Genomic DNA, 25,847 nt, shown 5'->3' with positions numbered 1-25,847 from the left:
CTAAGCTACAGTAGAATAGAATACAGTATATACATATGAGATGAGTAATGCACAATCTGTAAACATTATTAAAGTGGCCTGTGATTTTAAGTCTATGTATATAGGGCAGCAGCCTCTGAGGTGTTACTGATGGCTATTTAACAGTCTGATGGCCTTGAGATAGAAGCTGTTTTCCAGTCTCTGTCCCAGCTTTGATGCACCTGTACTGACCTCGCCTTCTGGATAATAGCGGGGTGAAGAGGTAGTGGCTCGGGTGGTTGCTGTCCTTGATGATCTTTTGGCCTTCCTGTGACATCGGGTGCTAACCCTAACCCTGTGGTTGCGGACGGTTGCCGTACCAGGCAGGGATACAGCCCGACAGGATGCTCTCAAATGTGCATCTGTAAAAGTTTGTGAGGGTTTTAGGTGCCAAGCCACATTTCTTCAGCCTCCCGAGGTTCAAGAGGAGCTGTTGCGCCTTCTTCATCACACTCCCAGGGCCCTCACCTCTTCCCTGTAGGCTGTCTCGTCATTGTTGGTAATCAGACCTACTACTGTTGTGTCGTCTGCAAACTTGATGATTGAGTTGGAGGCGTGCATGGCCACGCAGTCATGGGTGAACAGGGAGTACAGGAGGGGGCTGAGCGCGCATCCTTGTGGGGCGCCAGTGTTGAGGATCAGCGAAGTGGAGGTGTTGTTTCCTTCCTTCAACACCTGGGGGCGGCCATTCAGGAAGTCCAGGACCCAGTTGTACAGGGCGGGGTTCAGACCCATGGCCTCGAGCTTAATGATGAGCTTGGAAGGTACTATGGTGCTGAAAGCTGAGCTATAGTCAATGAACAGCATTCTTACATAGATATTTCTCTTGTCCAGATGGGATAGAGCAGTGTGCAGTGCGATGGCGATTGCGTCATCTGTGGATCTATTGGGAAGGTAAGCAAATTGAAATGGGTCTAGGGTTTCGGGCAAGGTAGAGGTGATAGGATCCTTGATTAGTCTCTCAAAGCACTTCAGGATGACAGAAGAGAGTGCTACGGGGTGATAATCATTTAGTTCAGTGACCTTCGCTTTCTTGGGTACAGGAACAATGGTGGACATCTTGAAGCACGTGGAGACAACAGACTAGAATAGGGAGAGATTAAATATGTCCGTAAACACACCAGCCAGCTGGTCCACACATGCTCTGAGGTCGCGGCTAAGGATGCCATCTGGGCCGGCAGCCTTGCGAGGGTTAACACACTTAAACATCTTACTCACGTCGGCCACGGAGAAGGAGAGCCCACAGTCCTTGGTAGTGGGCTGTGTGTTATCCTCAAAGGGGGCCAACAAAGGTTTTTTTGATTGTCCGGAAGCAAGACGTCGGTGTCCGTGACGTGGCTGGTTTTCCATTTGTAGTCCGTGATTGTCTGTAAAACCTGCCACATACGTCTCGTGTCTGAGTCGTTGGATTACGACTCCATTTGTCTCTATACTGACATTTTGCCTGTTTGATTGCCTTACGGCAGGAATAACTACATTGTTTGTATTAGGTCATATTCACAGTCACCTTGCCATGGTTAAATGTGATGGTTTGCGCTTTAAGTTTTGCGTGAATGCTGCCATCTATCCACGGTTTCTGGTTAGGGTAGGTTTTAATAGTCACAGTGGGTACAACATCTCCTACAACACTTCCTGATAAACTCAATTGCCTTATCTGTGTATTCGTCTATTTTGTTCTCGGAGGCTACCAGGAACATATCCCAGTCCGCGTGATCAAAAGCAATTTTAAAGCATGAATTCTGATTGGTCAGACCAGCGTTGAATAGTCCTTAGCATGGGTACTTCCTGTTTGAATTTCTGCCTATAGGAAGGCAGGAGCAAAATGCAGTCGTGATCTGATTTGCCGAAGGGAGGGTGGCGGAGGGCCTTGTTGGCATCCCGGAAGTTGGAGTTGCAGGGGTTGAGTGTTTTAGCAGCACAAGTACTACAGTCAATGATTTGACAGAATTTCGGTAACGATTTCCTCAAATTTGCTTTGTTAAAATCTCCAGCTACAATTAATGCAGCCTCAAGTAATGCAGCCTCAGGATATGTGGTTTCCAGTTTGCATACAGTCCAGTGAAGTTCTTTGAGGGCCGCCGTGGTATCGGGTTGAGGGGGTTATATACACGACTGCAACTATAACCGAAGAGAATTATCTTGGGAGGTAATACGGTCGGCATTTGATTGTGAGGTATTCTAGGTCGGGTGAACAAAAGGACTTGAGTTACTTTATGTTATCACAATCACACCATAAGTAGTTAATTATGAAATATACACCCCTGCCCTTCTTCTTCCCGGAGAGATAATTATTATTGTCTGCGCAATAAACTGAGAACCCAACTGGCTGAACGGACTCAGACAGTATATCCCGAGAGCCATGTTTTCTTGAAACAGATTATGTTACAATCCCTGATGTCTCTCTGGAAGGAAATCCTCTCCCTTAGCTCATCAACTTTATTTTCCAGAGACTGAACATTAGCGAGTAATATACTCGGAAGCGGTGGGGTTTATGTGCGCCACCTGAGTCGGACTAAAACTCTACTCCGAGTACCTCTTTTCCGCCGGCGGTGTTTTGGAACAGCCTCTGGAATCAGTTCAATTGCCTCTTATACACTATTTTAGGCCCAGCTTTTGGAACTTTGGCATTCCTGGATATGGCTGGCCACTATATTGTGATAAATGCATCCAATGGGTATGGATACAGCTTTAGAACAAAGTTCTACAGTATTAGTAAAAATGTCATCAATACATGTGGATGACCTTGTTCCTGTAGTGTTTGTAAACACCCTGGTAGGTTGATTAATAACCTGATCCAGATTACAGGAAATGGTTACAGTGAGAAACTTCCTCTTGAGCGGAAAGCTTGATGAAAACCAGGTCCCTTAGAAAGTATACCTCTCTGTTTACATCACATACACTTTCAAGCATTTCACACCTATTATTTAGATACTGACTGTTAGCACTTGGTAGCCTATAACAACACCCCAAAATAAATGTTTTTAGATGTGCCAGGTGAACCTGCAACCACAACACTTCAATAACACTTGAAATAATGTTTTCTCTAATCATTACAGGGATATGGCTCTAAATATATACAGCAACACCTCCCCCATAAGCATTCCTGTCTCTTCTATAGATGTTATATCCTTGTATTGCTACTGCTGTATCATCAAATGAATTATCTAAGTGTGTCTAGGAAATGGCTAGTATATGAACCTTATCTGATGTTAGCAAGTTATTGATTTCATGAACCTTATTTCTAAGGCTGCATATATTACTATAGGCCATTTTTAGCCCTTTCCTGGGTAGCTTAACAGAGATAAACATAATATGAGAAATCGCAAACAAAGCCAAAGAAAAATATATACATTCAGCAGTCCATTAATCAGTTGGTGTGTGTAAGTGTGTGTGTGTGCTGTGGGGTTGAAGCTACGAATCCACAGGCTTGGCTCTCTCATCCCTTCCAGGCTTTTGGGAGGGAGGGTGAAAAATAAGCATGTCATAGCAGATGTAAGCAATGTCCCTACGCGATCTGGCAGCTTTCATGGCTGGGATAAGTTTTTTCCTCTTCTGACGCACAGCTTCAGGATAGTCCTCGTTGAGGAAGTTGTACCTTCCTCTCAAGTTCTTGGCTCTTCCGGAACCGCTACAGTACCTTGTCCTTGAACCTCAGGAACTTGTCCACTATTGGACTGGGCCTGTCACCTGGGCCATTGGTGAGTTTTCGAGTCCTGTGAGTGCGCTCCACCTCAATCTTCCGTTTCTCCGAGACCATTTCCCTCCCTTTGCAACAACGTTGTTCTGTCTTGACTGTCCCTAGAGATAATCTGATTTCTCATACAGAACTATCTTTTCTCAATGACTTACCAATTGCAGTCATCTTGCCATTCCCATGTTTAAACTGATTGAATTGAATTGAATTTATTTTGGGTAACAGACATATACAACGAAATGTACAATGTGGACCCAGAGGATGTCACTTGAAAGTATTAATTAAAACACTTGTTTCCACAGTGGTCCTCGATGGTAAAAACAATAACACACACAATGATTAAAAGACAAGACAAAATTACAAACAACCATAAATACATTAATTTACACTCCCATCCTAAAAAGTGTCACTATTCACTGAACCTTTCCCGAACCTTAAAAATCTACCATGTTCTTTTCACATTTCAACCTTTAAAAAACGCTCTCTTCATTGCACATCATACCTATCATTCAAATAAATACACCTGACCAGCAGTAGGGAGGCACAAGGGGTAGCGGAGTGGTTTCTCTTACTTATACAACCTTGTGCAAATGAAAACCTTTGCCTGATTTTGAAAGCTATTTCTTAGCTTGATCTCTAAGGGGAGGCAAATGTCTGTATGAAAAACATGCTCCTCGCAGTACTGTTTACTCTTGGGATTTTACAAGACATATCACTAGCTCTGGTATTGTAACTGTGTTGGTTATAGACCATATCAATGTATTTTTTCATATAAGCTGGGGCACGATTATTTAAGATGTCAAACATTTCATTAGGTTTAAGTTGGTCAACTCTGGACTCCAAAGGCGACAAGCCCACCTCCCGGAACTCCTGCACCCCTCCCTATATGGTCCTAGGGGGTCATTAAGCATATACCTGATAACATTACCTTGCATGACCTGCATTCTCTTTTTCATTTTTTTTGATAGCCCACTAAACCAAGCAGAGCAGGCATAATAAATATGACTCTGAGTCAAGGTTGAGACAAGCAGTTTTTAAAAATCTTAAAAATTTCAATTTGTTTGCCATTTGAGAAATACTTTTAGCAGCAATCAGGTCTCCAGAAAGGGATTGGTCTAAGGACACACACATATAAGTTGCACTTGGTTTAGATTCAATCTCATTGCCTGCACAGTTTACCTTGATCTTGTCAGCCCTAAGCAATACTGAGCTGACTCTGTGAGAACTGCAAACTGTTCTTCAGGTCCTGAACCTCTCTGGTCAGGTTGTCCATTATTTTATTGGTTGACTCCACCAGTATTTGGACCCAACACTTGAAGCTATTTTCTTGTTGTTGCTTGTAGAACTATTTTTTGTTAGTTTAAAAGACCCTTCACCTGTGATAGAGAGACTCCACTGTCCTTTTGTCTTTATCATGGTAGCAACGTAGGTTACGCGATTCCTCCTGGCAGTTCCAGACAGGGCAGGATGCAGGAGAGATTGGAAACAACAACAACAAACAGCAGAGTTCTAGACAGCCACAAGCCACTATGGCTAAGACAATCCCGCTAGCTTGATAGGCAGCTAGCTAAGAAGAAAAGTGTTGCCACATTTTTCGTCACAGTAACCAGGTTCCCATCGGATAAAATATGTCATGACGGGTCAGAGTTTTTTCTATTTAACCTAAGAACAAATGATTATTTACAATGACGGCCTACCCCGGCCAAACCCTAACCCGGACGACGCTGGGCCAATTGTGCACTGCCCTATGGGACTCCCAATCACGGAGTACAGCCTGGAATCAAACCAGGGTCTGTAGTGATGCTTCTAGCACGGAGATGCAGTGCCTTAGACCGCTGTGCCACTTGGGAGTGGATGGAAACAGCAAATATGTCAGTCAACTTTCAAAATGTCGACAAAACAGAATACTCTAGACAAGATGGGAGATTTTTGTGTCAGTAAAATGTATAATGCTAGAAATGGCGGTGGAAACGTGCTTATGCGCAAATATTGATATAATAACCATCAAGCGATATGTTACGTGGTCCTCCCACTATGACTCGGGGCAGCGTGCAGTTTGTTAGGCTACAGATTCAATAAGTTACGATGAAATTCACAGGGGGGTGAAAGTGCACGGTGGTGAGCTTGATACTCCTTTCCACTGAATATTTATTCATTTTCTGGCGACATGCCATGTAAAAATAGTTATTTTTAAGTGCACTACGTAACCATGCACAGGCGTTTATATCCGCAACAAGTCCATTCCTACACAGTGTTTGTGCGTCACCTCTTGTACGTCACCTCTACAAAGACATTGTGGGGATCAGACTCCCATAATTGACCTACAGTAAAAGAGGAAAAGAGGCCAGATAGATACTGCATCTCAGGGTAAATCGCTTGTGGGTTGAGAGGTGGTTATTTGACTGCAGTCTATTCCCTGTGACCAGGGACCCTTTTAAGCCTGGTCTATGATGACCGCTTTGGCCGCTGCAATAGGGACCAATCAAAAGCCATTGATTAGCTGTCAGTGCTGCTGTGTACTCCCCCCCCCCCCCCCCCCCCCCCCCCCCCGTAGCCAAACAGCCTTTCGACAGCCACAGTGGTAGGGAGGTAACTAATGTGTTATTGAAATGGTACAGGAACTGGATGGGGCTTTTAGGGTTTTTTAGAACATTGCGTAAAGGTGGATATGATTATGTGAATAAGCCATTGTCATAACTTTACTTTCATTAATGTGATGACTGTTATTTATCTAATCAACTAACTATGTTTAATTTTTACCAGATTAAATCAATCATGCTAACAATTAACTCATTAGGATTTGGGGCACCACGAGAGCGGTTGTTTAAAGAGTTATCATCTCCAGAATTAAACTCTAAAGGTCTTTACCTATCACACCCATAAAACAGTCAACGTATTAATCATCACCTCGTAACCTATCATCATTCATTTTCTTAGTCAACCGTGTATTCTGTTTTGTTGTGTTCTTGAACGTAGCCCTTTTTCTTTGTGTTCTTGAACATAGCCATGTCTTTGATTTTTGTTCATTGATTTCACCTAGTTACTCACCTGGTCTCATCAGCTCCTTATTTAGTTCAGTTCATTCTGTATGTGCCTTTGTGAGGTATTGTTCGTTTTGACTCTACTAAGCCTTTTCCTAGCTTGTTTGTGAGAACCAGTTATATATAGCCTTCAGTCCTAGTTTTGATTCACCTGCCTGTTTGCCAACCTGTGTATGACCATTGCCTGCATGTGACCACGATTTCTGCCTTCTGCGAAGGCATAATAAACACCTGTTGCGCTCTGCAAGTGAATCCTTTTCTCCCTGAGTATTCATTACATTTAGAAACTTCTCTCACAGTAATCCTATACTTTGGACACAAACTGCCGCCCGTTTGGAGTAAGAAATCATGAATTAAATTATTCTTTGAAGATCGGTGGTTCTCAGTGGGGTGATGAGAGTAGTAGAATACGGTGGTTTGGAGAGTAGTAGAATACGATGGTTTGAAGAGTAATAGAATACGATGGTTTGAAGAGTAGTAGAATGGTCCCATTTAAATGAGCTTTTCTAGATACCTTACTTAGGACAACTAGTCAGCCATACCAGTGATTGTCCGGGAGGTGACGTTATCGTCTCTACCTTGTGTTGAGATTGAGTTTGAACCACTTTGGACGTGAGCTGGAGCTAAACATCTCTCTGGTCTGATATGTTCATTCTTAACCCACCATTTTATACAGTTCATTTAAAAGGGGCGGTGGGTGAGGCTGAGACACTCTCTGACTTCACTCAAGTTACAGAAAGTTACAAAGTTACAGAAACAATTTCCTCTTACAGTTTCTAAGATCACATCCCTCTCTTAACAAATACACTTTCATCATTTTTCATATTTCCTACACAATGTGGAGGATGGAGAATTCGTACAGTTAGTGTATATACTTTTCAAGTTACAGTATTTTTTAATGACATTACAAAATAACAACCCGAAATTACATTATTACTCTTTAGATTGCCTCTGACCATCCCCCACGTTGTATGTTGAAATATTGTTCTAGTATTCACTTTAGGACGTGTTAGAGTTTCGGCGGGAAAACGTCTGTGAAACAAAGTTCACCCTCTGTGGGTGAGAGAGGGTCTGGCTGAAGTCATCCACCGCAAAACTGATCCAACCCATCTGGATCCTCACAGGACAATCATGATACCATGTTGTTTGCTGGGAAAGAAGTGTTAAGGTTTAGTAAAAATTTGAATTCAGAAATGTGTTATTCCAAGAAGAGTGAGACAATCATTTAACATTTCGAGAGATGAATGTGCTATTACAAACAGAGAAATGTTGAACTAAATTGATAATGTTATCATTGTATGTCACACTCTTGATGTGCTCAGACATGGTACTAAGATATAATACGAGCTAGACTCCAGGAACTTTCAATAATGCAATAGAGGTTTTGATTCCAGAGACAGGATTATTACCAGCGATATTCAGTCATCTACGTGACAAATCAGTGGCAGTGGGTGCCATTTAAGATGAAGGAGGATGATTTTTTTTTTGTGAACATGACCTTATTTCTATTACAGTGTATTGGATGACTGTCATTCATATTCCATTCATCCAGCTCAATGTAACACTGATGGGTTTATGCTACTAGATGATACTCTACTTTCCCTGTACCCATCATGAGGTAGCTAAGACCTAGCCTATGAATGAATGTTTACAACGTGGGTGCACACAGGTCGAAAGAATTTTGAGTAATGTAGGTGACAGACAGTGTCACATCAATACCACCGTGCACACTCTTGCCTGCATCTAGCTGTTCTAGGGAGTAATCATTGTTCCAACAATTGCAAACGAGAGTTTCTATAAGACAAATTCAGGTATGTTTATCCTCGTTTCGTTCCGTTTAAGAAACGTTTCTCAACAGAATCGGCAGAATGAATCTGTACTTTACTATTTATATGTTTGACAACTTTTACTTTTATTTCACTACATTCCTAAAGAAAATGTGGTACTTTTTACTCCACACATTTTCCCTGACTCCTAAAAGTACTCGTTACATTTTTGCCTGCTTAACAGGACAGGGAAATGGTCTAATTCACACACTTACAGTGCATTCGGAAAGTATTCAGACCCCTTCCATTTTTCTACATTTTGTTACATTACAGCCTTATTCTAAAAGTGCTTAAATTAATTGTTTCCCTCATCAATCTACACACAATACCCCATAATAACAAAACAAAAACAGTTAAAAAAAAAAATGTTGAGCAAATTTATAAAAAATAAAATAATAATTGACATAAGTATTCAGACCCTTTGCTATGAGACTCGAAATTGAGCTCAGGTGCATCCTGTTTCCATTGATCATCCTTGAGATGTTTCTACAAGTTGATTGGAGTCCACCTGTGGTAAATTCAATTGATTGGACATGATTTGGAAAGGCACATGCCTGTCTATATAAAGGTCCTACAGTTGACAGTGCATGTCAGAGCAAAAACCAAGCCATGAGGTCGAAGGATTGTGTCGAGGCACAGATCTGGGGAAGGGTACCAACATATTTCTGCAGCATTGATGGTCCCAAAGAACACAGTGGCCTCCATCATTCTTAAATGGAAGCAGTTTGGAACCACCAAGACTCTTCCTAGAGCTGGCCACCCGGCCAAGCTGAGCAATTGGGGTGGAAGGGCCTTGGTCAGGGTGGTGATCAAGAACCCGATAGTCACTCTGACAGAGCTCCAGAGTTCCTCTGTGGGCATAGGCGAATCTTCCAGAATCACAACCATCTCTGCAGCACTTCACCTATCAGGCCTTTATGGTAGAGTGGCCAGACGGAAGCCACTCCTCAGTAAAGGCACTTGACAGCCAACTTGGACTTTGCCAAAAGGCACCTAAAGGACTCTCAGACCATGAGAAACAAGACTCATGAAATGGCTGCACCATTCCATATTGTGGTGTACCTTATAGATGTTAGTATGTCAGTAAAGCAATATAGCATAACAGTAGCCGTGCATCAAAATAAAAACACTATTTGGCAAGCACGGAACCCCATTATCCATCTAAAGAATCACACTATTTGGCAAGCACAGAAACGATTAGATCGCAATATTTCAACCATTAATTTATCATTGAGAAAGTTATGGTTACTAAAATATGAATATTTGATAAAATACATATACATCCTTTATAAATCATTTAACTAACTACCACCTCATTAACTTCTAGTAAATTATTTACAAGGTACTTCATATCCAGAGTACTAGCTAGTTATAAACCACTTATAAGCTGTTATCTATTTACAAATCTGCTTATTAACTAAATACAAACCCTTTCATAGCTTCTAGTAACTACTTATAAACCCTTTATAAGCCCTTTGAGTTACCTTCATGTAAAGGGCTACCAACAAAGGGACATGGTTGTGGTTTTTGTGGTGATGCTCTCTCCAATGCAGTGGCAGAGCCTGTCTGGTTGGTTGGGCTGGTGCATCGGTTCTCCAGAATGATGGGTCTAATTTTCAGACGTTGTGAGAACACCTCTGAGATTTTTCAGGCCGCACAATTCTTTGAAGTGCTCCTTATTGGCATATCATAAATAAACATGAGCTTTGGATTAAGGAGGCTAAGCACACAGGATGGAGCAAGGAATAATCATATGCTCCTGTATGTTGTGGCCAATGTTTTGCATGTTTTGTGTGTGTGTGCGCGTGTGTGCGTGTGTACGTGTGTACGTGTGTGCGTGTGTGAGTGTCTATGGGTGTGAATGGGATGTTTATGGATGTTTGGATCTCATTTTGGATGTGTGTGTGTGGATGTTTAATCTTCTTCTAAAACGATGAAATCAAGCTGTTACAGTACATAGAGTTAGCGTAGCCAATCTTTTCCTTTGATCTAGTTGAATTCATTTTTTTTAAAAACACACAATTCATTTGATGTTGTAAGGCAGGGGTGTCAAACTCATTCCATGGAGGGCGTTGTGTCTGCGGGTTTTTGGTTGTTCCTTTCAATTAAGACCTAGACAACCAGGTGAGGGGAGTTCATTACTAATCAGTGACTTTAATTCATCAATCAAGTACAAGGGAGGAGTGAAAACCCGTACACTCGGCCCTCCGTGGAATGAGTTTGACACGTGTTGTAAGGGGGTCAGAAAATGCTCAGAATAGCTCATTGAAAAAAAGTAATTGCATACAGTTTCCATATAACCGAATTACCAGGTAGATGAAAAGATAATCAAGCACAGAGTCAACTGGAATGTCGTGGAATATGAAAAGGTTTAAAGATAAATGGATAAGAGGATAATAGGAGACTATCTAGATAGTAATGTCTATCAGCTTCAACTGGTCAATTCTACAAGTAGATGGGATGCCCAAAGAATCAATATATCTATGCAAATGTACTTTAATATGCACATCTCATCTTATATTATGGCATTTTGTATATCTCCTTTAGTCACCCAGGTGTATCCCATATACACTATATACAGTACACAAAAGTATGTGGACACCCCTTCAAATGAGTGGATTCGGCTATTTCAGCCACACCCATTTGTTGACAAGTGTATAAAATCAAGCACACAGCCATGCAATCTCCGTTGACAGTTCGTAAAATTTCTGCCCTGCTAGAGGTTCCCCGGTCAACTGTAAGGGCTGTTTTTGTGAAGTGGAACAACAACGCCTAGGAGCATCAATGCTTTGCGAAATGCCAAGTGTCGTCTGGAGTGGTGTAAAGCTCGCCGCCATTTGACTCTGGAGCAGTGGAAACGCGTTCTCTGGAGTGGTGAATCACACTTCACCATCTGGCAGTCCGACGGATGAATCTGGGTTTGGCGGATGAGAGGAAAATGCTACCTGCCCCAATGCATAGTGACAATTGTAAAGTTTGGTGGAGGAGGAATAATGGTCTGAGGCTGTTTTTTCATGGTTCGGGCCCCTTAGTGCCAGTGAAGGGAAATCTTAACGCTAGACGATTCTGTAGTTCCAACTTTGTGGCAAAAGTTTTGGGAAGGCTCTTTCCTGTTTCCCGTGCACAAAGCGAGGCCCATACAGAAGTGGTTTGCCGAGATCGGTGTGGAAGAACTTGACCTGCCTGCACCGAGCCCTGACCTCAACTCCATCGAACACCTGAATTGGAACGCCGACTGTGAGCCAGGCTTAATCGGGCCAACATCCGTGCCTGACCTCACTAATGCTATTGTGGCTGAAGTCCCTGCAGCAATGTTCCAACATCTAGTGGAAAGCCTTCCCAGAAGAGTGGAGGCTGTTATAGCAGCAAAAGGGGGATCAGCTCCATATCAATGCCCATGATTTTGGATAGAGATGTTTGAGCAGGTGTCCACATACCTTTGGTCATGTAGTATACTCTGACTGTCACATGCCTTTACTTCACTGCACCTATCCTGTGTATGTGACAATAAAAATTCCTGTCTTATTTCTACCATAAATAAATACATTAAAGTCATTGAAAAGATAGAGTACTTGTACAATTATACATGATCCCCTCATGGGATTGCAGTAGCCTATGAGAGGCCCACGGCTAAGATTAGTTAATGGTTTCATTCCGGGCACCATATCATATCTAGGTAAGCATATGGAGTAACCCCAAGTGCTTACTAGGAAAAGCAATAGAAGCCATTGACCTCCAAATCTCACTTAGGGCCCCCAGAAGGCCAGGGCCGGGCCTGTGTCGAGGTGCTGCTCAGAATTTATCTTGTAAATGTGGAAATCTTTGCTTTGGTTTTCTGTAATGATCTTGACTGAGGTCACCATTCTGGGGCATGGTACATCTTGGCACACAATGAGGTCATTTATGCTAAGCGAGGTTAAGAGAATCCCCACATTACATCCGTCAACAAGATGAGGCGGACATAATACACGGATTACCCCGGCCTGAGGGACATTTATCTTCATTCAACCACACGACTCCATTATGTACCCTTGTAATGGCAAGAATGAAAAGATCACAACACTATGAGTTATACGTTGGCACTTTATTTTACAGCCCGATTAAGCTAGTACTAACCTGGTATTGTCACAACTTCCCCCGGAGTCGGTCCCTCTCCTTGTTCGAGCAGCGTTCGGCGGTCTACGTCACCGGCCTTCTAGCCATCACCAATCCACTTTTCATTTTCCATTTGTTTTGTCTTTGGTTTTTACACACCTGATTTCAATTCCCCCATTACATGTTCATTATTTAACCCTCTGGTTTCCCCCATGTTTGTGTGCATGTTTGTTCTATGTTGGTGGCTGTATCTGACGGCTGGTATGTTGTTTCCCGGGTTTTGTATTTGCACCCGTTTTATTCGTGGTACCGGTATATTTCACACCGTTGTATTGTTTCTATACTGGTGTTTTTTTGTGTATTAAATACCTTGTCCACGCATCTCAACTCTCCTGCGCCTGACTCCTTTTCACCAGTTACCCAAAGCCTTGACAGGTACGTATTAACTCAGAAACTATGTGGTAAAATGTATCATTTCGGATATTAGGGATGGCTCGAAATTTACAGAATGGTTACTTGGAGGAAAATGGAGGAGGGTCATGATTTTTCAATTTCAGTCAAGAGGAGGGTTTAGTGTATATATATTATTTGTCCAGGGGATGGTCATGTAATTTGTAATTTATGAATTTTCTATATTTCTCAGTGTTTTAGAATTATGCTTATTAGGCTATATTGACGTGTGCCTGATGCTACCCCTCGTCTCTTATTCTCCGCTGGGCGCGCAATATCAAGTGTGCCTATATGCTATTTAGTGTGGTCTCAATCAAAAGATTCATAGCCTATAGGCTACAAAGTGCATGCTCGGAGAAGCGCAGAGAAAAGTTAAATTTCTAAGATAGCTGCTGGGATGGTGTAAATAACACTAGGCTGCATTACACACTGCAATGGACATTCCAACCCTGAGCCCCGGCCTGCTCTCCTCTTGCTAATCTAACACTTTTTTTGTGTGCTGCCTAACCAATGGCTGTGCTGTGTGTAGGCCTAAGGTGGCTGTTCAGGAGGAGAGTCAAAGGCTTCTTCCGAAAATAATTGTTGATTAGGCCTAGCCTATAGACACTTCAAACTCAACTCTGGACCTCGAAGCCAGTTCGACTGCATTTTCTTTCATTGTTTTCCCTTTAATCAGGGACTGATTTAGGACCTGGGACACCAGGTGTGGGTAATTAATGATCATGTAGAACAGAAAACCGACAGGGTCCGGACCTCGTAGGGTAAGAGTGCAGTATAGACTATGTTCTGTTCACTTTGAGAAGGAGAGTGCAAAGATGAGGACTGGAGGTCAGCTTTGGTAGCTTGCTACTACTATAATTGATTTGATTAAAAACAATGTTTCTTGCCCATTAGGTATTTATCAGAGTTATTGAGATCACAATGAGCCAGATTCGAGTAACTTACATTGTGGTGCTGGAACTTGAAGCAGCAGCCGTGGCACAATAAATCGGAAATGGACAAGCCATGGTGCTGAAAGTAGGCCCATTCATGTAGGCATAATTAATTTAAACCGTCTTAATTTGAATTAGACATGACTAACTACGAGTGCCTTGTGTTGCAGTCTATTTGCTCCTGTTTAAGAAATAAGAAATACCTGTTTGACAGACAAAATTAGGCTATTGGCTGCTTTGTCCAATTCCTCCACCCAACATGCACTCTTTAAATCGCTTACCCCTGTGTCATTGAATGGCTTTAAAGTTAAAAACCACGACTCAAATTGAGGGGGCATGAAACTACTTTTATTAATAAATATAAAGGAAAAAAAGCACAGGCCTACGCCTTGTTAGCTTAATATGTTGAATCAAATAAAACTGATCAGATGATATAAAGGGATCTACAGTGTTTTTGGTCCGCAACGCTTCATGCTACAAGCTGTAACTCTGATGGAGATATCTTTGTTTCCTTTCTTTGACATTCAAAGGCTGAGCTACAACCTTCTATAGGCGAGGAGACAAAGAACTAGACGTTGCTTGGGAAGTAATCTAATTCTGTCCCTATCTTTTGAAAGTACCATGCTCAGATACCTAATGATGCCTCAGATTTAATTATTTGCAAACGGAAAATGTTGCAAACGAGTCACACTTATTTGTCAGTAGAGGAATATGATGAGCCTCTAATTTTGGTAATTTTTGTGCTATTAAAAAAAGATACTGCTAATATGTAAAATGACGTAGATTTGCATGACATGTTTATAAAATAAAATCAATTCTCAGATCTCCAAATACAGTGATAGATTTATGCAATGCTTTTACGATAAAGGAGATCTTTCCACCCCTACTCTTGTCCAAGGTGGTCTGCGAACCCACAACCTTTCCAGCCCGCAGCCCTGTGTGCGATCAAAATTCCTGAGCTGCCATGTAATGCTTACAGGACAAAGAGCAGTTTCTAAAACGGCATAAATAAGGCTCTGGTCTGTCCAAGAAGTGAGGGTAAACTGTAGACATGTTCTCTGTTATCTACTTTGTTTTAATTATTGTTTTGGGCATAGGGGAGGGTTTTTCAAGCGTTCAGGGAGGGTTTAGGTCAAATATATTTTGCTGAAGGGAGGGCCATCCATTTTAATTTCAGAGAGGTCCGATTTTCTCCATGTAACCCTTATTATAAACAACGTTCTCTCCCTTGCCTGCCTCTTGGGTGACAAAATTTCAGGAACGTTCAATAAAATCCCTGATTTTCCCGAAATCCCGGTTGGAAGATCCCCGGAATGAGGAGGGAGTAAGCAGGAAACCTGTAAGCTTCCAACCGGGATTTCTGGAAAACCAGGGAATTTATTAAAGGTTCCTCGAATTTATTTTGCAACCCTACTCCCCTCAAAGAATTAAAAACAAATGGTGACTACCTGGTACCAAATGGTAACCCTTTACTCAATGAATCTTAAAGGAACTGACGTGCTACTGCTATGCAATTAGGTTATTACTGTTTTACTGTAGAAAGTAATTTAATATATGGTGATATATGCCATTTAACAATATCTAAGTGGTAAACTGGTAAACATGATAGGTAAGCAGCGGTCTATAAAGGAAAGCGTCACCGACTATGCTTTCATTCATCCTTTAGATGAGATGAAGTTGTTTTTGTGTTTTTGTAGGCGAATTTACTTGCCTGTGTGCCTGTATGATTGTAGTTGTTACACGGCAAAAGGTGATGTTAGTTATTTATTTTTTTACCAGAGAGAGAGAGAGAGAGCTCAAAGTTGAAACACTTTCGTTATGGAAATATCTCGGCGGCTCGACAACTCTGTAAATAAAGTAACCCACTCCTATCCACAGAGATGATCCTTTGACACCAGGCGTATACAGTATAGCAATTTGGTTTCTGTGTTTTTCTTGGCTCCTCTCAAAATCGATGGTGTCATCCTCTCTCCGAGTATTTTGGTGCGTAGGTGCACCCGTTTGTGAGTGAGCGAGCGAGCGTGTGCATGTGCCTAGAAGTTTAGAGCTCATGCCCATTCGTTTAGAATAGGCTACACATGTATAGTTACAGTACATGCAATACTTATGGCTCCGTGTCCGGATGTTGGTGCTTAGATACTGAGAGAGTCTGTATTGTGTGCCTACAGGTTGAGAATACGTGTGCAGATGCCTGTGAGTTAAGAGTACGCTACACGTGTATATGATTAATGCAATACAAATGTGTGTGTGTCCGTGTTTGGACTTTTGCGTGCGTCAGAGAGAGAAATGTGTGAATGTACGTGGGTATGTGTGTTTTAGTGTGTGTTGATGTCTCATCATCCCAATACTGTATGTGCAAATGTCCTTTTGAGCGGCCACATTTCTCCTAAGAGGACTGCTGCAGAATGGACAGTGAGAGAAGAGAGACAATGACGAACACTATTTGAATCCACTCGCCCGAGGCTCTCCCGGTTACACACGCAATATAAAAGTCCATAGCACAGAGCTATGTATTCAAAGACACTGAGCTTTATGAATGCAAAAGGAACTTCGCTTCACACAGTCCATGGTGCAGTGTTCTAAGTGTTGCTCTGCCATTGTTTCTGAAGACACACAAATGCCAGGGTTTACATTAACTATACTGAAAGTGAATGAAAATTTTAGGAAAAAAACGAACTGTGAAAGTCCAAGAGAAGACAAGGAAGGGAACAATGTTCTGCAGGCCATATTCCTGTCCATTCTGTCTGATTTGCACTGTAAGTGCTACAAGTACATATGAAAAGCACGATAGACAATGTGATCATTTATAATAATGGATGACAAATGTTTTAATGAATAGCTCGGAGTGGAGAGGTAAAGGCAAAGCTAAAGGAAGCCTATTGTGACTGACAATGGATGACTTGCTGTAGCTGCCTTTTGTCATTGTCAGTATGATTGATTGACAGGGTTGGTTGGAAGATGATATATGAATGCGCTTTTTCGGGCCTTGGGGACAAGGTGAAGTGACATGAAAAAGCACAAGGTCTTTGGAGCCAGGGACAAGGGCACATCCTGCGTGTCTCTGTCTACGTGTGTGTGTGTGTGTGTTCGTGCGTGTATGGATGGGTGCGTCCGTGTGTGTGTGTCGGCATGCATGTGTGCTTGCATGTGTATTCTATTCAGAACATGAGCTTCTGCCAGGTTTCAGACTTGGCATGGCACTCGCTGCCTCTGGAGCTATCCGTTGTGAGCGTGAAAAAAACAAACATTTTTGATCTTAATTACTGGCGGTGAAAGAGGGAGAGGCAGGAGGACAAAGAGGTAAGCTGAGCTTTGTTCCAATAATCTAAACCTGTCAACCATTATCCATTCCTTGGCTCCCGCCTTTTCCTCAAGACCTCAAAGCCATGAGGAATATCCCGAATATCTAATCAGTCCTAGCCATAAAGATGTGCAGTTCTAGATATTTTATCTTTATGGTCCTAGCTATCACCTGTCAGTGGGTTTGAGAGAAAGCGTACATACGGAGATAGAAGGGCAGACGTGAAGTGAACTGATAGACTGAGTAAAGAGAAAGGCAGACATGTCAAGTGAAGTGGTAGACTGAGTAAAGAGAAAGGCAGGAGGGTGAAGTGGTAGACTGAGTAAAGAGAAAGGCAGGAGGGTGAAGTGAAGTGGTAGACTGAGTAAAGAGAAAGGCAGGAGGGTGAAGTGAAGTGGTAGACTGAGTAAAGAGAAAGGCAGGAGGGTGAAGTGAAGTGGTAGACTGAGTAAAGAGAAAGGCAGGAGGGTGAAGTGAAGTGGTAGACTGAGTAAAGAGAAAGGCAGGAGGGGGAAGTGAAGTGGTAGACTGAGTAAAGAGAAAGGCAGGAGGGTGACGTGAAGACAAAAGAGAGCACACAGTCTGAAACCCCAAAGGGCCCGTTGTAGTCACCGCAAAAAGTCAAAGCGAGTGCAACAGACGAAGCTTTAAACAGAATGCAACACATGCGTTGGTAACAAACAAACACAGAGGGAGGTGGGCGGGAGAGGAAGGAGAGGAGAGGAGAGAGGGGGGTGTTTCAGACGATTTGTTTGCTTCTAAGGTGGAACGCAAATCTGACAGGTATAACAATGGGAGCATGAATCTGTGTCATTTATTAAATGCGAGTCTTGAAATGGCGTGCGATAGGCGCTCCCGATTAGCCCAGCGTGGTGCAGTCAATGGATTCTCCTCGCTGGCTACCATTAATAGCTATTGTTTCCCTAAGCGCTCACATTGGTCAGAGAGAAGAGGGCGATGAGACTTGAAGTATACAGTGAGGTTATGGACGGGTGACACTCACAAAAACATGTAGATGGAAAATAACACACACACACACACACACACACACACACAAGCAATATACTGGATATCAAGTATATAGTATATATTGTATCAAGTATATATTGTTTGCAATGGACACATATCTATACAGTACAAATAGATGGAAATAAAAACCACTGATGAAATAGATAGATACAGCAACTAATGATAGCCCCCCTCGAAAGTTAACTGTAGGTCTTCTAGCAGTGACCAGGGCTCTCCAACCCTGTAGGTTTTTGCCCAACCCCCACTTGTAACTAACATGATTCAGTTTATCATCCAGCTAATTAGTAGAATCAGGTGTGTGAGATTAGAAATGGAGGGAACAGGGTTGGAGAGTCCTGCACTAGACACACTACAAGTATTGTCGGTTCCTTTTCTGATCCCTAGGCCAAACCACTGACTGTCTCCTTTGTGTGCGATCGTTGCGGTGAAGGTTTTATGCTCTCTGACTTTGTGTTTTCAGCTAGTCAATATTGAGCGACGATTGTCCGGCCCTGAGACTACAGAGAAGAAACGTCCCACAGTGTGGTTTCAATCGACCCGTTTGACAAGCGTTTCGCCACGCTTCACAACACACACCGTTGATCCACGACAGAGACACTCTTTTCTTGGAGCAGAAGCTTCCAACATTCAACTTTTCCCATTTTGAGTGTGTTGAGTTACTCGCTCAAACTAACTCGTAGCCTTGTACAGTTGCAGTTACCTTTCCTAGCCGTTGATGACTCACTCACTCACTTACTCGGGTGTCTATCTGTCACTCCAATAGTCACTCATCCTCTCACTTACACACTCACCAACTCCATCTCTCGCTAAAGTTATATTACCGATTCTATCTCTAACACACGTCCACACATAGGCACACAGGCACACAGGCACACAGGCACACAATCACACGTACACAGGCAGGCTGCTCATCAAAATGACCAAGATGGCATTTGCCATTTTGCTCTCCTCCTCCCTCTCTCCTTTCTTCCTCTTTCCCTCCCTCGCTCATTCTTTTCCACACTGCTGCCGTGGCAACAGAGAACCAGGAGGGAGATAGAGATAGATGGAAAGGAAGAAGAGAGGGAGAGAATTGGTCAAAATGAGATTGGCGTCAGGGTCCAGCAATGGTGTGAATCAGAGACGGGGGGTAGAATGAGAGAGGGAAAGGTGGAGGGGGTAGAGGGGAGAGATGTGGGGGTCTCGGTCTGCACAGAGTCTGTTGCGTAATTCCTCCACCCTGTCGACCAGAGCTAAAAATGGCAATTTTTTATGGCAAGCAATCATTCCGTTTGAAAAACACTGAACAAAAACACACCCGTCACACAAGTGACTGCAGTGAAGGACAGCGGGTGGATTTCATTATGCAATGAAGGCTTACAAAAGCGATTTGCATGTGTGGAGTGTATGTGTGTGTGAAGTGTGTGTGCATTGTGTGATTATGCAGGTCCTTGTGTGCATGAGCAGGTAGTCAATTATCAGTGTATGAGCGGGAGCATGCATGGAATTTTGTGTGTGTGTGTTAAGAGCTAGTATGTGCATGAGGGTATCTGTGTGTGTATACTGTGTCAGTGTGAGGGCAGGTATTTTTGTGCGAGAGGAGAGACTATTCTCTCTCAGTCTTTGTAATTAAATGTGAAATGTACTCAGTGCGGCAGGACTACATAACGCTCCCTCGTCGTGTTCATTACACAAACAAAAGTCCACCAATCAGGGGCTGTGAACAAGCAGCTGTGTACAAATGCGTATCCCTGCATTCAAAAGGTCTCCTGGAGGCCAACACTGACTACAACCTCATTAACAGGAAGCAAAATCTCGCTCCGGCGCCAGAATCCATGATTAAAGCCCATATTTACCTCCCTTAAATAACAGGATATCAATTTGCTGCAGGGCATTAGCTCCAAATAGGCCTTTATGCACTATTACTTTGCCAGGAAGTCAAGGCGGCTTCTTAGCAGTTAAACATATGCAGGGTTGGGGAGTAACGGATTACAAAAATAATTATATCTGTAATCCGTTACGTCACTAGCAAAAATATTGTAATCAGATTACAGATACTTTTGGAAAAACTAGATGATTACTTCAAGGATTACTTTTAAATTCAGAAAGGATGTTTGCAGATTTTTGGGGGGGACACTTCTCTGTTTTCTCAATAACATTCAAATCAGCATTGAAAAAAGGCGCAAGTTTAAGTTTGTTCCACCTGAGCGAGTCTGACCATAAGTCAGAGACCACTATGATGACACACCAAATGGGTTTGATGGATCGCTGGAAAAGAGCAGGAATAGGCTTTTGTAGGCTACAGTCCAAGCTATGTCTTCCAATGGTGTGATTGCTGTTGGCATCCAGAGATGACCTAACTTGAATAAATGCTTAGAGGTAAGGATGACAGCAGTGGTGTAGTCTAACACTTATTATTGATATCTACATAGCGCATTGATGTGAATCACACTGCTGCTCTCTCATTTAGTTATTTGCGCCTTACAGTTTGTGGTTGTTGTGGATGGCTGTTCACAAATCTAAATGTGTATTTGAACCCAATAATGGTGAAATTCAAGAAGTTTAAGCTCCCTATCAATCATTGTTTTTTTAAACCAGTGGACAGCCAGTGAAAAATGCCTATGGAATGAAAGTGGGGCTGTTATTGCTCAATGTAATTCATGCTGATAAAAATAAAATAAAAATCCATAGGCCTAATGGACATATGCTCAATTTCGCACACTTTTGATAGACAATCTGTAGTTGTTACATCTATTTTTGGACATAAATGATATATATTAATGTAAAGATGTCATTTAGTTGTATTATATGTAGTAGAAAGCGATGGGTTAGAAGAAGCCTACATAACCAACCCATAAAGTAAAATTTTACATCCACATATGACCAGCTATGTAAACTTTAACATTGATTTATTCTGCCATAGATGTCGTTCAATCTTCTAATGCCTCTTAAGGGGAAAGTAATCTAAAAGTAACTGAATGTAATCAGATTACATTACTGAGTTTGGGGTCATCCAAAAGTTACTTTACTGATTGCAATTTTGGAAGGTAACTAGTAACTGTAACGGATTACATTTAGAAAGTAACCTACCCAACCCTGAACCTACAGTATGTTTGTCTAAGTATCTGTTCATATACATGTGTGTTTGAGTGAGTATCAGTTTGGATATGTGACTTTTGCCAAGTAAATGCAAGTTCATACACTAGCAAAGCAGAAATAGTAGACTGAATGACTAAATGGTTGAGTATTATGCAGAGACTATGTGTTTTGGCAAAGCATACTTGCCCTTACACTGCACTGCATGTTCTCCCTAGGGGGTACTTATTAGGCAGGTCCCTCTCTACACTGCTCTCCATTCAGTGAGCTGAGTAGTGTTGCAGAAGAAAGGGCCCGTTTCAGAATCAGCCTATTGATTTGCTTCGCAAATCCACCACCGCAGGCTAGTCCCGTGTGTGTCGTTCTGACTGCACCGTGGTTATACGCCTGAATCGGTGTGGGAGTGTATGTACCGCAGACATTGTCCTACTTTACGCCTGGTTTGACAATAGCTGGTGGATGGAGGTGGACAGTGCAGAATCTCAATGAGCCTTCGTCTGTTGCCCGTGTCTATGATTCAGCATTTCAACCCCCTCCTCTTTCTTCACATCCTTCTCATCCCCCTGTCCTGCCTCCCAACAGGCAGTCTCCCTGGGGACATGATCCGAGGACGCCCCTCCCCCCTTCACCCTGTTTGATCAGAGGGGGCTAGTGCTCTGCCTGTCAGACCGGTGGGTTAGCATTACGCTACACAGGGCCATATGCTCTCGTGAAAGAAGGATACAGAAAGGGAGGGGGCAGAGAAAGAATAGGAGGAGAGGAGAAGGAAGCCTTAGGGAGGACGGGGAGTGAATGAAAGAACTGGGAAAGACTGTGAAAAGAGGGAGATAAGAGATAAGCAAGTGAAAACACTCAGAAGGATTGCTCTGAAATTTGTGAAACCTGTTATGGCCAGTCGCTACCTGTTGTAGCTAGTTGCGAACTGTTGTTGCTGGTTGCGACCTGTTGTGGCCAGTTATTTTGACCCATATAACACCTGTTGGTTGATTTTGTCTACTGCCTCTTTTTGAAATGACATGTTTTTCAAATGAGCTAATGACATCTGAAAGATAGGTGCGAAGGAGATGGGTTGATAGGTTGAAGACGTGAATTCTTTGGAATCACATCAAAACAAGACCTTTGAAAACTTGAGAAAATACTTCAAAGAAATCCTTTCCTTAACAATATAGTTATTTTCACACTGATGTGTAGTTTCTCATTACTCTGAACAAAGAAAGCCTTTCCTTAACAATATAGTTATTTTCACACTGATGTGTAGTTTCTCATTACTCTGAACAAAGAAAGCCTTTCCTTAACAATATAGTTATTTTCACACTGATGTGTAGTTTCTCATTACTCTGAACAAAGAAAGCCTTTCCTTAACAATATAGTTATTTTCACACTGATGTGTAGTTTCTCATTACTCTGAACAAAGAAAGCCTTTCCTTAACAATATAGTTATTTTCACACTGATGTGTAGTTTCTCATTACTCTGAACAAAGAAAGCCTTTCCTTAACAATATAGTTATTTTCACACTGATGTGTAGTTTCTCATTACTCTGAACAAAGAAAGCCTTTCCTTAACAATATAGTTATTTTCACACTGATGTGTAGTTTCTCATTACTCTGAACAAAGAAAGGGAATCATGGTCGGTGATATATATATATATATATATATTTTTTACCTTACTTAGATTTCTATGGCAACATACAGATGTAGGATCTTAATTTGAGCCAGTTTACTACACAAGGAAAATAATCCAGGAAATATGAATTTATTATGTGGATTATAATGAATGGACATTTTTGTTAGGCCAAATCAATTCTGAAATATTGGAGTGGAAAAAAAAACTTTAGAAGCCTTTAAAAAAAAATCTAATACACGACAAGTTTGCATTTCTTGCTTTGCTGGAGAATTCTCAGCAACAAAAGAGTTATCAAATTAAGATCCTACGTCTGTAGGGGCTAATGCTTCAATCAAAAACGGATTGAAATCAAAAAGAAGATTATCCTGTTTTTGTAGCATTTTGAAAAAGACAGATTTAATCGAATGTTTGGTTGAAACCTAACTGCAATGTCTTTGTACATGCTGTTCACATTTGTAAGGTGCAATCTACAGGAGTAGAGTGGTTTCATGGCCTTTGATCTCTTAGTTAATGGCCTTAGAAGATAAGTCAGAAGAAAGTCAGTGAGCATAATGATAATAATGCAATTAACACCAGTGGTGGTGTTCAATGTACACTGTGTATACAAAACGTTAAGATCACCTGCTCTTTCCATGACATAGACTGACCAGTTGAAAGATATGATCCCTTGTTGACGTCACTTGTTGAATACACTTCAATCGAATGAAAGGGAGGAGACAGGTTAAATAAGGATTTGCAAGCCTCCAGACAATTGAGACATGAATTGTGTATGTTGGGCCATTCAGAGGGTGAATGGGCAAGACAAAATATTTAAGTGTGTTTGAACGGGGTATGGTAATAGCTGCCAGGCACACCGGTTTGTTTCAAGAACTGCAACGCTGCTGGGCTTTTCACACTCAACAGTTTCCCGTGTGTATCAAGAGCGGTCCACCACCCGAAGGACATCCAGCCAACCTGACAGAACTGTGGGAAACATTGGCATCAACATGGGCCAACATGAGACTCAAAAAATGTCTGTATTAATACAGTACCGTGACAGAGAAGTTAAAACCATACTGCACATCATGCAACATCTGACACATTCTACCGCATACGCTCAGTGTGATCCTAGAGCACAGGGTGGCTTCATCCTGTGCACATGCTCAGTGTGATTGGTCTGCTGACCGGTAATTTACAGTAATGCAGGGGTGGCGGAACGAGATTTTGACAGGGGGTGAGGGGAACACTGTAAAAATGTGTTCTCTTGTTAATGCGGCATGAACACAACCAGGCATGTTGTTTTCATCTGACTGTCAAGCAAATCACTTCAGGACGTAGGCTACTTGCGCACGTTCGATCCACTATAATGATTCCAGCATGTAAAACAGTGCAATTTGATGAATAGAAAGAGATGAGATTAAAACAACAAAGGTATAATGGCATTTGGCGATCTTCATTAGGCACACTTGTAGCCTGAATTGATTGATGCCTCCACCTGCTGTCCTCATGTGTCACGTCCCGGCCAGTCATCTTTGCCTACTCACCACTATTTTAGGTATGCAAATAATATAATTTCCGACATTTGGTAGGCTATTTGTCAGTCAACTTGTCTATAATTAAATAGGCCTTACATGCAGCTTCTCTTCTGTCATGACTTGTTGCCCTAGAAGACAGTGCTCACCAGAACAATGTAATAAATCCATAGAATGAACGCACCAATAATAAGACGAATCCAACACAAGTTTTCTTTGTGACATTATTCGGATAGTCCAACTGTAAACGCTCTACAGACTATCAGTAACATTTCAACTAGCTATCTACTAACCCTAACCTTAAACCTTATCCTAAACTTAAACCCCTGCCCTAAGCCTAGCCCTAAATTGAACCCTAACCATAACCTGAGCAAGCAGTTGCATATCAACAGATAGTTTGTTGATAGTGTGACCATCTGTAGAGTTCTTCCATTTGTGTTCGCAGAGCAAGGACTTGCAGGGCCCTGGGAGAAAATGCAATAGCCTACCTCTAAAACAATGGAAAGATTTTCTCTGCAACATTTCCAAATTATTTCAGTTTGACCATTTTCAAGGAAATGAAAAGGTGTGAAAAACTATCCAAAATGAATCTCATTAGATTTCAGTTAGTCTTGGATATTGTATGTGGTAGCCTACTGCCAGCTTTTACGGCACTGACAAAGACAGCACGTTTGCACGGTCCCTCACCTTGCATTCGGCATTCTCTCAAGATGCTGAAAGAAATGCATCTTATTTCTCCACTCCTATTCCTGAGACAAAATGAACATTTGTTTTATCGTTATACCGCAATAACTACTATTATATTAGGCTACATATGAGAGTTATAGGCATTTAGTCTGGGTCCATATTTCACTTCACTTACTAGCGGCTTCCTCACTCCCCTACTTCCGTAATCTCTGGGGGGAGGGGGGGGGGTGTGTGCTAGGGAGAGTAGCCAATATGACAGAAGCTCACAGTCTTGGGCACAGTATCTGCTCGGACACCCTTTAATGTGATGAGTCATTATGGATTAACTATGATAAAGGCCACCCAGGACACACCGTGGCAGAACAGGGTCACCAAGCTCCACCAGGCCTGAACTATCACTGTCTGACGGCCGCTATGTCAGAGGAATCACTAAATAAAGAGTTTAGTTTTCCTTCAATTTGATATTGCTATGGCTGACACCACAGTAATTAGGCCTTTGCATAAATCAACTAGTTATAAATGAATGTATGTACATTGAACAAAAATATAAACGCAACATGTAA

The 25,847-nt window shown here is 42.0% G+C and overlaps 1 protein-coding gene across 7 annotated transcripts in view; it reads left to right on the top strand.

The window, feature by feature from the left end:
• Positions 1–25,847, top strand: part of LOC110496815 (glutamate receptor ionotropic, kainate 5) — a 99,066-nt gene that overhangs the window by 18,013 nt on the left and 55,206 nt on the right. For 2 of the 7 annotated variants that reach the window (XM_036952755.1, XM_036952754.1), the window contains exon 1: positions 12,926–13,109. The exons of the other annotated variants lie outside the window; for them this stretch is intronic. The gene's annotated coding sequence lies outside the window, so the exon portion shown is untranslated. Of the gene's footprint in view, positions 1–12,925; positions 13,110–25,847 lie in introns of those variants that run through there. 7 annotated transcript variants of the gene reach the window in all.

The sequence above is a fragment of the Oncorhynchus mykiss genome, chromosome 18 (assembly GCF_013265735.2).
Source record: "Oncorhynchus mykiss isolate Arlee chromosome 18, USDA_OmykA_1.1, whole genome shotgun sequence".
Classification (NCBI taxonomy): domain Eukaryota; kingdom Metazoa; phylum Chordata; class Actinopteri; order Salmoniformes; family Salmonidae; genus Oncorhynchus; species Oncorhynchus mykiss.
Note: the sequence above shows the minus strand (reverse complement) of the source record. Positions and strands in the feature narration are given on the sequence as shown.